Source organism: Lactuca serriola, chromosome 2, assembly GCF_051521515.1.
Source record: "Lactuca serriola cultivar US96UC23 chromosome 2, Lser_US96UC23_V15, whole genome shotgun sequence".
NCBI lineage: Eukaryota > Viridiplantae > Streptophyta > Magnoliopsida > Asterales > Asteraceae > Lactuca > Lactuca serriola.
The window spans coordinates 14,704,937-14,718,125 of NC_136409.1; positions in this window are offsets into that span (position 1 = coordinate 14,704,937).

Consider the following 13,189-nt stretch of genomic DNA (forward strand, 5'->3'; position numbering starts at 1 on the left):
ATTACATCAATCGCATATGATTAATAAATACAAACCAATGATTTTATTACTGTTCAAACTGTTTTACTTCAAATTGTTTGACAAACTCTTTTACTTATCAAATACTTTTACTTAAACTTTGTTACACTTATTATAAATTGCATGCTGTATATGTATAGTTATATAAGTAATGTTTAAAAGACTTAGGAAGGTTATCCACCTTGTTTCTTTTTCCTCGATTTGGATGTGGTCTGATAGGATATCGGGTACTCGTCCGAAGGTCGTTTAAATATTAATTATATATAATGTGTACATATCTAGACATAAAAGTACTTCCATATTCATGTGTACTAGTTACATCATGTGACAACCCTATTTTTCCCAAAAAGCATTGTAAACACTCGAAAGCTAAAAACAACGAAATTAACCTCGAAAATAAAGTGTTCAAGTATCTAAGTTGGGATGCGTCGAATATTAGATACCATGCCAAGGTTTCCAAAAACGTAAAGAACGCTCAAAACCGGGTTATATTGAAGAAATTATAACCACTCGTATATTTACGACGCGACGTTAAAACATTATTTGACGTAAAAAGTAGAATCTCAATAAAATGCATTTTTAAGCCTTAAGTATCTAAACAAAAGTCGTAGATCTCGTTGAAAGGTGAACGTGCATAAAAAGACCGCCCAAATTGGACCTCGTATGAAGAAGTTACGAATTTTCAAAGTTTCGTAACGGTAGTAGAGGGCTAAAAACTCGGATTGAAGATCGAGTGTTATTTAGCTAACGCAACCTAAACGAAAGTTGAAGATCTCCTCAGTAGTAATAAAACAATAAAAAGACAAACGAAAACCGACGCCGAATAAAGAACCTATGAATTTTTATCGAACTTTAGGAGGCCTGGCCTATTAAAAATATATCATTAAAAATAAAGTCAAAACTAGCCGACGGAGTCTAAATGAAAATTGTAGAGCATAATCTCACCTACGCGTGGATATAAAGAACGCGAAAAACGGAGATCGTACGCGAAAGTTACGGAATTTAGAAGTCGGAAGCAGAGATTACGCCCCGCGTACTCTGGGAGTACGCCCCGCGTACTAGACCCAGAGTCGAGTCCCATCGGCCCGCCCAAGCTACGCTTAGCTAGACCCGAGTCGTAAGCCATGACGCCATATTACGCCCCGCGTACTCCAAGATTACGCGCCGCGTACGGGGTTTTCCAGCACTATAAATAGATGGCATGAGCTCGAGTCTTTGCACACCTTTCTCAAATCCTCAGTAACTCTCACACACTTCCAAGCATAAGAAGCTATCCCGACGACCTCGGTTTCCGCACTCGAGCCCCGACGAAAGATTTACGCTGCAGAGATCCCCGAAGAGCCCGACGACGCAACCATCCGCGGACGAAGTTCTGCTCAACCCTAGCCTCTCTCTTCGAAACGAGTGAGTTCATACCCCTACTTTTCAATTCTTTTCACGTTTTAGGGGGGGGAATACAAGTACATTACAAATCAAAGTATTATTTTTATAATATCATTCTTATAGAGTGTTGATACAAAAATAACTTTATGTTTTAAAGGGATATTATATCACCAAGTTGTTATTACTAAATGGGAACATACTTTTGACAAACTATAATGAGCATAGTATTCAAGTGATTCATACATTTTACATATACATCTCGACAAATGAAATGCTTTCAAAAGAAGTACAGTCATTTATCATCGTAAATCTGTTTATACCTAGTAATGTGAGACAGCTTCACGTACGTTCGAGTATGCATTATTAAGTCCTGTATTATATACCATAATCCCTTGTAGGGGGAGCGTGATACTTGTGTATAGATCTATACGGGATTGACAATCCCACACCTAAGCTGTTAGCTACAGCTAGGCCGGCAGGCCTGGGGTGACAAATGTCATAACAGTTCCAACGCCTGAAGAACGTTGTTACAGGCCAACAATGTCATTAGCATGGTTATAAAACTCACATAAAAGTATAGAAACAAGTTAGATTTACGAGATTCATACATGCATTTCAGTTTTCCATTTTATTGTTAATACAAATGTTATCACTATTATTCAAGCATGGAAAACACTAATGCACTCCAACACGGGAAACTTTTCAAATCATTTATAGAAAATATTGGATTTTCTGAAAACCTCGTTCATCGATTTACTATCAAAAAGGACATACTTTTCAATGCAAAACACTTATGAACTCACCAACTTAATTGTTGACACTTTTTCGAAACCACTTGTATTTCTCAGGAAATCAGTAATACAGGTAGCCACCAGCTTTTGGAGAAGGAAACACTAAAGATGTTTTATTATTGAACATTTATCATCTCATTGTAATATTCTTTTGCTATTATGTATAACGCAACAACATACGTTTTCATTATATATGTGATGGTTGTGTTACTTTCTTTACAATATTCAATGGTTGTGATACTACGTGAAGTCATCCACCCCCGAATGTTTCCGCCATTCTGGTTTGGGGGTGTGACAGATTGGTATCAGAGCATTGTTTATAGTGAACTAAGTATATCAAACCACATATGATATACAAACTATAAATGCAAAGGGAACCAAAAACCCTCTGATGAAACATTTTCATGAACAAAATACTTTCTTTTAAAGATATACATTTTTACAAGCATGCATAAATCTCGTATCATAACAAGTTTTACTAAAAAGTATTACGGCAAATTACGACACTACGATTGAGCCTCGGGGTATGTAATCATGTCGAGAATAAATATAGCCTGATCAACTATATTTATCCTGGATTTGACCAACGTACGTCGAGGAATGGTCGTAGTGGACAACAAGCCGAAAACTTACCAAATACAAAATTGTTCTAGTTTCGCCAAGTTGAAATATTATAGAAGTATTAATAAAAATAGTTGTACAATAAAAATTATAGTTAAAAATAATAAGTCGCTAAATAGAAATTTCTTTTCTTATAACGTTCTCATACATCTATCCTAGTACAGACAAATGGCCGGATTCCATTTACCAGGAGATCCTTACTACCCAAACCAAGGCAACGGCGGTTGGATAGAAGAAGACCCGGAGGAAGACCCAGAGGAAATCGAAGTAGAGGTCGAGGAAGAATTCGAAGTCGAAGTCGGAGAGGAGTTCGAAGTCGACGAAGAGATCGTGGAGATTTCTAGCGGGACAGACTCCGAGCCAGAAGTGTACGACCCTCCCATCCCTCATCCTCCCGTAATCAGACCAGATCAACCGGGACCCATCCCCATCTGGGGCAGCCACCTCTACTACTGGAGCCGCCAACAAGGTGTACGCCCTCCATTCGGCATGTGTCGGGATTTTTACAACGTCAGTGGGGGAGGCTCAGCAGATCGAGCACTTCCTGTCGTCGTGAATGCTATAGCTAACCAGAACTACCAGGCGGATCAACAAGCAGCCAGAGTTCGTGAAATCAATGCTGCTACCCAAGGTAACGCCACTGACATCCGCCGTTTGGAAGGACTACATGAAAATACCCAAATTTACACGGGAACACTTCAGAACCAAATGATAGTGGCTCTGGCAGAAATAAGAGGAATGAAGGAACAACAAGCAGATCTCGAGAGGCGACTGATGGGAGTCAAACGGTCGGATGCCGAGTCTAGCTCCAAACGCCGCAAGTAGAGATTGTTCGATGCCCAACAATTTTGTTATAGATTAGGATCTCGGATAAAAGTTCTCCCTTATTTCCCTTTAGTATCTACAATCGGAGATCTCTAGGAAGATCAAATTTTTCCCGAACAAGATATGTAATGTAACACACCTCAAGTGTGACCTATATGAATGAATATGAAATATTTCTTATTATATACCTCTCAAAAATTACGAGTTCTAAATTTCTATGCCTACCTTGAAACCATAAACTAAAGTCAAAACAAATTACAACTAACACACGATTGTCAAAACATTAGAAACTTATAGTATTCATTCTTATTTTTCTCTACCAGAACATGCCTCCTCGTAGATCAACACGCAGAAACTCAACTTCAACACCACCTCCACCACCTCCTCCAATTATGGACACCGTTATGTTCCAGACTGCTGTAACCGCTGCTGTAACTGCAGCAATGGCTCAAATGAGCAACAACGGATCGGGAGGAGGAACAAACAGTTTTACAAATGGCCAAGGTCAAAGTCGTTCAGGGGTATGCACTTACAAAGACTTCACCAACGGAAAACCTATTCCCTTTTGCGGGACTGGGGGAGTATTGGCTCTATCTCAATGGATAGAGAAAACAGAAGCTGTATTCGAAATCTGTGCATGTCCTGAAGAAAGCAAAGTAAAGTTCGCCGCTTTTACTTTCTCTGAACGCGCCCTGACATGGTGGAACGGCCACGTCCAGACACTAACCCTGGTGGTGGCAAACTCCATGGGTTGGGAAAACCTGAAAGGAATGCTCCTTCGAGAATACTGCCCAAGAGGCGAGATTCAGAAGCTTGAACAGGAACTGTGGAACCTCTCGATGGTAGGATCGGACATAGCTGGCTACACCAACAGGTTCAGTGACTTAATAACACTTTGCCCAGGAATGTTAACCCTGGAGAGCCAGAAGGTTGAGAGATACATTTGGGGACTATCACCCCAACTTCGAGGAAGTGTGCTAGCTTCCAGACCCTTGACTTTCGCCAGCGCCAAGGAACTAGCGCAATCTCTTGTTGATCATGGTGTCTGTCAAGGAGTCGCGGCGATTATGGCTGAACCAACCAAAGGGAACAGCAACAATGAAATCAATGCCAACAACAACAACAAGAAGAAATTTTGGAACAAAAGGAAGGGGCAAACTTCACAAGAACCTTCAAAGAAACAAATGGTTGCGGTTTATGCTGCTACTACCCCCACCACAACTCCTGCTACCTCTGCACCAACAAAACCATATGCAGGGATTCTGCCCAAGTGCAGCAAGTGCAACTACCATCACCATGGTATTTGTCGCGAGATGCACTGCAAGAACTGTGACAGGAAAGGGCACACAGCCCGTTTCTGTAAAGCACCGGCACGACCAATTACTCAGGTTCCTGGAACTGGGGTAAGCCGGGCGTGTTATGGGTGTGGAGAGACTGGACACTTCAGGAGGGATTGTCCCAAGGAAAGGAATATTGGCGGTGTGGGGAGAGTGCTGGCAGTAGGACAGAGAGAAGCAATAGCGGACCCCACGGTGGTTACGGGTACGTTTCTACTCAACAACACTTATGCATGCATACTTTTTGACTGCGGTGCGGAGAGAAGTTTTGTGAGTCATAAATTCAAACACCTACTTAATCAAAAACCCCAACCACTCAGTAAAATATTCACTGTAGAAATGGCAAACGGTAAAACAGAACACGCAAACGATTTATACGTAGGGTGCACACTAAATTTAAACGAGCACTTGTTTCAAGTCGATCTTATGCCCATTTCCATAAGAAGTTTCGATGTCATCATCGGTATGGACTGGTTGAGCCTTCACCATGCCGATATCCTTTGCCACGAAAGGGCTGTTCGCTTAAATCTGCCAAACGGTGAAACTCTTGTCATTTATGGCGACAAACCTAGTTCAAGTTTACAAATCATTTCCTGTATTAAAGCACAAAAGTATCTTCGTAAGGAATATCATGCCTTTCTAGCCCACGTAGTAGACAAGAAACGAGAATCGAAAAACATTAAAGATATTCCGGAAGTCTGCAACTTCCCGGATATTTTCCCAGAAGATCTTCCAGGAATCCCACCGGAACGTCAAGTCGAGTTCAGAATCGACTTAATCCCCGGGGCTACCCCTGTAGCAAAGTCGCCGTACCGTTTAGCCCCAACCGAGATGCAGGAACTATCCAGTCAATTAAACGAGCTGCTAAGCAAGGGATTCATCAGACCAAGTTTCTCACCATGGGGAGTGCCAGTCCTATTTGTGAAGAAGAAGGACGGATCCTTTCGCATGTGCATCGATTATCGGGAGCTAAACAAACTCACAATCAAGAACCGATATCCCTTACCGCGCATAGACGATCTATTTGACCAACTGCAGGGGGCAAGCTACTTCTCAAAGATCGATCTAAGGTCTGGTTATCACCAACTACGAGTACTGGAAGGAGACATCCCCAAAACGGCTTTCCGAACACGTTATGGTCACTACGAATTTGTGGTAATGCCCTTCGGATTGACGAATGCTCCAGCAGTGTTCATGGACTTGATGAACCGAGTATGTCGTCCCTTCCTGGACAAGTTCGTGATCGTGTTCATAGATGATATACTCATCTATTCAAGAAGCCAGGAAGAACACAGCAAACACCTCCGCCAAGTATTGGAAACATTAAGGGCAGAGAAACTTTACGCAAAATTTTCCAAATGTGAATTTTGGATTCGGGAAGTGGATTTCCTAGGACATGTTGTAAGCAAAGAAGGAATAGACGTGGACCCCTCCAAAATAAAGGCAATAGATAGTTGGACTACTCCAAGAACCCCTACAGAAATCCGGCAATTTTTGGGACTCGCCGGGTATTACCGAAGATTCATACCGAACTTTTCAAAGATTGCCAAGCCACTTACCACCCTAACCCAGAAGAATGTGACCTTCGACTGGGGAGAAAAACAAGACAGTGCATTTCAGACACTAAAGCGAGCCTTATGTAGTGCGCCCATCCTAACCTTGCCAGAAGGAACGGAGGACTTCGTGGTCTATTGTGATGCTTCAAACCAAGGACTTGGGTGTGTCTTAATGCAAAGAGGGAAGGTCATCGCCTACGCCTCAAGACAACTAAAGACGCACGAAGTGAACTACACAACGCATGATCTTGAGCTAGGAGCAGTCGTCTTCGCTCTGAAGATATGGAGACACTATCTCTACGGCACAAAATGTACCATCTTCACTGATCATAAAAGCCTCCAACATATCCTCAACCAGAAGGAACTCAACATGAGACAGAGGCGATGGGTAGAACTACTAAGTGATTACGAGTGCGAAATCCGATATCACCCCGGAAAGGCTAATGTAGTGGCTGATGCACTCAGTCGGAAGGAGTACTCAGGTCGCCGAGTGAAATCCCTAACTATGACAATCCATTCACACCTGTTCACGCAAATCAAGGAAGCCCAAATAGAAGCCTTGAAATCCGAAAATGTGACAGGAGAAGCCCTAAGAGGAATGGATAAGAACCTTGAGACCAAGAACAACGGAATTCGTTATTTCATGGATCGAATTTGGATACCGAAGTTTGGTGGATTCAGAGAAATCGTTATGGACGAAGCCCATAAAACACGATACTCCATACATCCCGGCTCCGATAAGATGTATCTCGATCTCAAGAAATTGTACTGGTGGCAAAACATGAAAGCCGAAATTGCTACCTACGTAAGCAAATGCCTGACATGTGCCAAGGTCAAGGTGGAATATCAGAAGCCCTCGGGTTTATTACAACAACCAGAAATACCTGAATGGAAGTGGGAGCGGATAACCATGGATTTCATAACAAAATTACCCAAGACAACAAGCGGACTCGACACCATTTGGGTAATTGTCGACAGGTTAACTAAGTCAGCGCATTTCCTACCGATCAAAGAGACGGATAAATTGGAGAAGTTAACAAGGACATACCTCAGAGAAATTGTACGACTGCATGGTGTGCCCATATCCATTATCTCGGACCGAGATAGTAGATTCACCTCAAGGTTCTGGCAGTCGTTACAAAAAGCTTTGGGGACAAGGCTAGACATGAGTACCGCTTATCACCCACAAACCGACGGCCAGAGCGAGAGAACTATACAAACCCTAGAAGACATGCTGAGAGCTTGCGTAATCGATTTTGGCAAAGCATGGGACACACATCTACCATTGGTCGAGTTCTCGTACAACAATAGCTACCACACCAGCATCAAGGCTGCCCCGTTCGAAGCCCTTTATGGCCGCAAATGCAGGTCACCTTTGTGCTGGGCCGAAGTGGGGGACACGCAACTAGCAAAAGGACAAGCAACTGACAACACGCTCACTGGACCAGAAATCATAAGGGAGACTACGGAGAAAATTGTTCAAATCCGAGAACGTCTAAAAGCATCAAGAGATAGACAAAAGAGTTACGCAGATAAGAGACGCAAACCCTTGGAATTCCAAGTTGGAGACCATGTCCTACTCAAAGTCTCACCTTGGAAAGGTTTAATACGCTTCGGAAAACGTGGGAAACTGAACCCTAGATACATCGGACCATTCGAGATCCTTGCCAGGATCGGTCCAGTGGCTTACAAACTTAGACTACCTCAGGAACTCCACAACGTACACCCTACCTTTCACGTATCAAATCTAAAGAAGTGCTTATCCGACGAGACCCTTGTCGTCCCTCTAGACGAAATTGCAATAAATGAAAACCTTCAATTTGTGGAGGAACCAGTAGAGATCATGGATCGGGAAATCAAAAGGACTAAACAAAGCCGCATACCCATTGTAAAGGTCCGCTGGAACGCCAAGCGAGGACCTGAATACACCTGGGAACGCGAAGATCAGATGAAACAAAAGTACCCGCATCTTTTTCCTAAAACTGTAAACACTATCTTAGATTAAATTTCGGGACGAAATTCCCTTAACAGGGGGATGATGTGACAACCCTATTTTTCCCAAAAAGCATTGTAAACACTCGAAAGCTAAAAACAACGAAATTAACCTCGAAAATAAAGTGTTCAAGTATCTAAGTTGGGATGCGTCGAATATTAGATACCATGCCAAGGTTTCCAAAAACATAAAGAACGCTCAAAACCGGGTTATATTGAAGAAATTATAACCACTCGTATATTTACGACGCGACGTTAAAACATTATTTGACGTAAAAAGTAGAATCTCAATAAAATGCATTTTTAAGCCTTAAGTATCTAAACAAAAGTCGTAGATCTCGTTGAAAGGTGAACGTGCATAAAAAGACCGCCCAAATTGGACCTCGTATGAAGAAGTTACGAATTTTCAAAGTTTCGTAACGGTAGTAGAGGGCTAAAAACTCGGATTGAAGATCGAGTGTTATTTAGCTAACGCAACCTAAACGAAAGTTGAAGATCTCCTCAGTAGTAATAAAACAATAAAAAGACAAACGAAAACCGACGCCGAATAAAGAACCTATGAATTTTTATCGAACTTTAGGAGGCCCGGCCTATTAAAAATATATCATTAAAAATAAAGTCAAAACTAGCCGACGGAGTCTAAATGAAAATTGTAGAGCATAATCTCACCTACGCGTGGATATAAAGAACGCGAAAAACGGAGATCGTACGCGAAAGTTACGGAATTTAGAAGTCGGAAGCAGGGATTACGCCCCGCGTACTTTGGGAGTACGCCCCGCGTACTAGACCCAGAGTCGAGTCCCATCGGCCCGCCCAAGCTACGCTTAGCTAGACCCGAGTCGTAAGCCATGACGCCATATTACGCCCCGCGTACTCCAAGATTACGCGCCGCGTACGGGGTTTTCCAGCACTATAAATAGATGGCATGAGCTCGAGTCTTTGCACACCTTTCTCAAATCCTCAGTAACTCTCACACACTTCCAAGCATAAGAAGCTATCCCGACGACCTCGGTTTCCGCACTCGAGCCCCGACGAAAGATTTACGCTGCAGAGATCCCCGAAGAGCCCGACGACGCAACCATCCGCGGACGAAGTTCTGCTCAACCCTAGCCTCTCTCTTCGAAACGAGTGAGTTCATACCCCTACTTTTCAATTCTTTTCACGTTTTAGGGGGGGGAATACAAGTACATTACAAATCAAAGTATTATTTTTATAATATCATTCTTATAGAGTGTTGATACAAAAATAACTTTATGTTTTAAAGGGATATTATATCACCAAGTTGTTATTACTAAATGGGAACATACTTTTGACAAACTATAATGAGCATAGTATTCAAGTGATTCATACATTTTACATATACATCTCGACAAATGAAATGCTTTCAAAAGAAGTACAGTCATTTATCATCGTAAATCTGTTTATACCTAGTAATGTGAGACAGCTTCACGTACGTTCGAGTATGCATTATTAAGTCCTGTATTATATACCATAATCCCTTGTAGGGGGAGCGTGATACTTGTGTATAGATCTATACGGGATTGACAATCCCACACCTAAGCTGTTAGCTACAGCTAGGCCGGCAGGCCTGGGGTGACAAATGTCATAACAGTTCCAACGCCTGAAGAACGTTGTTACAGGCCAACAATGTCATTAGCATGGTTATAAAACTCACATAAAAGTATAGAAACAAGTTAGATTTACGAGATTCATACATGCATTTCAGTTTTCCATTTTATTGTTAATACAAATGTTATCACTATTATTCAAGCATGGAAAACACTAATGCACTCCAACACGGGAAACTTTTCAAATCATTTATAGAAAATATTGGATTTTCTGAAAACCTCGTTCATCGATTTACTATCAAAAAGGACATACTTTTCAATGCAAAACACTTATGAACTCACCAACTTAATTGTTGACACTTTTTCGAAACCACTTGTATTTCTCAGGAAATCAGTAATACAGGTAGCCACCAGCTTTTGGAGAAGGAAACACTAAAGATGTTTTATTATTGAACATTTATCATCTCATTGTAATATTCTTTTGCTATTATGTATAACGCAACAACATACGTTTTCATTATATATGTGATGGTTGTGTTACTTTCTTTACAATATTCAATGGTTGTGATACTACGTGAAGTCATCCACCCCCGAATGTTTCCGCCATTCTGGTTTGGGGGTGTGACACATCATTAGTAGGCTACCATCGGGGTAGCACAGGATCGTACTTTTACTCTTGCTAGATCAATGAGTCAGTTCATTCATGAGTCAATACCTATTACTATGAGAACATATACAACTATACTAGAAAGAAAACATATACAACTATACTAGAAAGAGAACATATACAACTATACTAGGAAGAGAACATATACAACTATACTAGATAGAGAACATATATACAACTATACTAGAAGGAGAATATATACAACCATACTAGAGAAAGAACATATACAACTATACTAGAACAGTTCATTACATTACATATACATGAATACGTTAATGATATCAATCGGAGCATGACTTAAATGTCATGGCCCGAGTTGTAGCCAGAGTCTCTTCAAGGGAGAGTGTGAGTTTGCGTATAGATCTATACTTGATTGACTATCCTACACCTTGCTGCTAGCTACAGCCGGACCTGCAGGTCTGCGGGTGTCAAACGTCATTTCTTTTTACGACCTACGTTTGTCGTTGTTTATCCAGCCGATAGTATGGTACAATTAATCACATGATACCTTAATATAAATCCGGTTTAAGGTAGTTAGTACAGTAGTAGTTCCTATAATACAACACTACAGTACTACAATAATTTACCCCTTACATATATTTAGTGATTATTTCACTTAAACATAAATATACAAACTATATTTTGTTAATGATAGTTACACTTGGGAAATTACACACTTTTACAACAAATGAACATACAAAACAGTTAAGCCTTGGTAGAAGGCTACTTTAATAGAAAATATAGGTTTTTCTGAGAGATTGAAACTTTTACAAACACTTACAAACATTTACATACATTTTACGAACCGACACCTAAGACATGTTCAAACGTTTTGATAACAAACACCGACACTAAATACTTATGAACTCACCAGCTTAATGCTGATAAACTCTTTCAAAATAATTTGTATTCTCAGGTCGACATTAGACAGGTACCAAGGCCAGCTTTTGAGAAGATGGAGCACATCCAAGACTCGTCTTATTATTTTGATTTACTTTTTGGTGTCAATAACTGTACAAAACACACTTGTATTAATATTATATATTTAATGCAATGGATGATGTTGTTTGCTTATTTACTGTTATACTGTGTTGTGATACTTTACATGACGTCCTCTGCCCCAGCACGTTTTCCGCCGTTCTTGGTTTTGGGGTGTGACATATTGGTATCAAAGCATTGTTTATAGTGAATTGAGTATATCAATCCATAAAAGATATACTAAAATATAAACCCATTTGGGATTAAAGCACTCTGACCAAGAGTCTATACTTTAAATATTAAAATATTTAATTAAGTATACTAGTCTGCATTCGTACTAAAATCAGTGTTACAATGACAAGAACAAAAGTATTACGATTGTTAAATATCACAAGTGAGCTCGGGGATGTATTGTCAGTCCTGGGAATGGCATAGCCTGGTCAACTATGCTAGTCCGAGGAGTGATTAGCATATGCCCTAGAATGGTTGTGATATGTTAACAAATAAAATAACTTACCAACAATACCACAAGGAGATCAGTAGAACCTAAACTTAAAATACTATAGGTGTATTTTGTACTACTACTAGCTACATGTATACTATATTCTTATACCTCTCTTCTTGCGTAGATTTAAATTGCTGGATTCCATCACGGCGACCCGTACTTTCCTAACGAAGGCAATGCTAGGTGGATCGAAGAAGAGCCCGAAGATGAGCATCCAATCCCAGTGCATGATCACCTTGCAGAAGGCTTTTCTGATGGATCCGACTCTGAGCCTGAAGTCAACAACCTACCACCAGTAGGTCAAGTCCCAAACAACAACCTCCGACCAGCTTTTCTAGGTCCTACACCCTTGTGGGCAACCAACTTGAATCGTTGGAGTGACGAACATGGTCAACCCTTACCTTACTTTGGGGACCGAAGCTTTTACAACGTCAGCGAAGGTGGTTCTGTTGACCGAGCTCTGCCAGTCATTATCCGCAGAATAGCTCGTAATGTTGAGCAGGGTCGAGCAGCCATCGATCGGATCATGGAGATTGATGCCAACTCTGGTGTCAACACAATCCGCATCCACCGTCTTGAAGAAGACATGGAACGGACCCGGAGAACCAATGAAACCCTGCAGCAACAACTGGCTGCCTCCCAAGCTGAAGTCTTGGAACTTCGAGCCCGTCAGAGGGCCCAAGAGCAACTCCTTCAAGAGGTGTTTCGTCAAGTGTCAGACCTTAGGGTTCGCCCGAGGAATTCCCATCGCCGTTAAAAGATGTCTAGTACATCTTCATCTTTTGGTTAAGGATTAGCCTATGGTATCTGTGCTCTAAGTAGCACTTGTCTGTAAAATATTCCTAACTTTCAGCACTCTAACTAGAAACACAGAAACTGTCAAGCTTTTACGCATGGTATGTTGTAAGACCTACTGTTAGGTCGATTTTCCCTGAAACTTATTACATC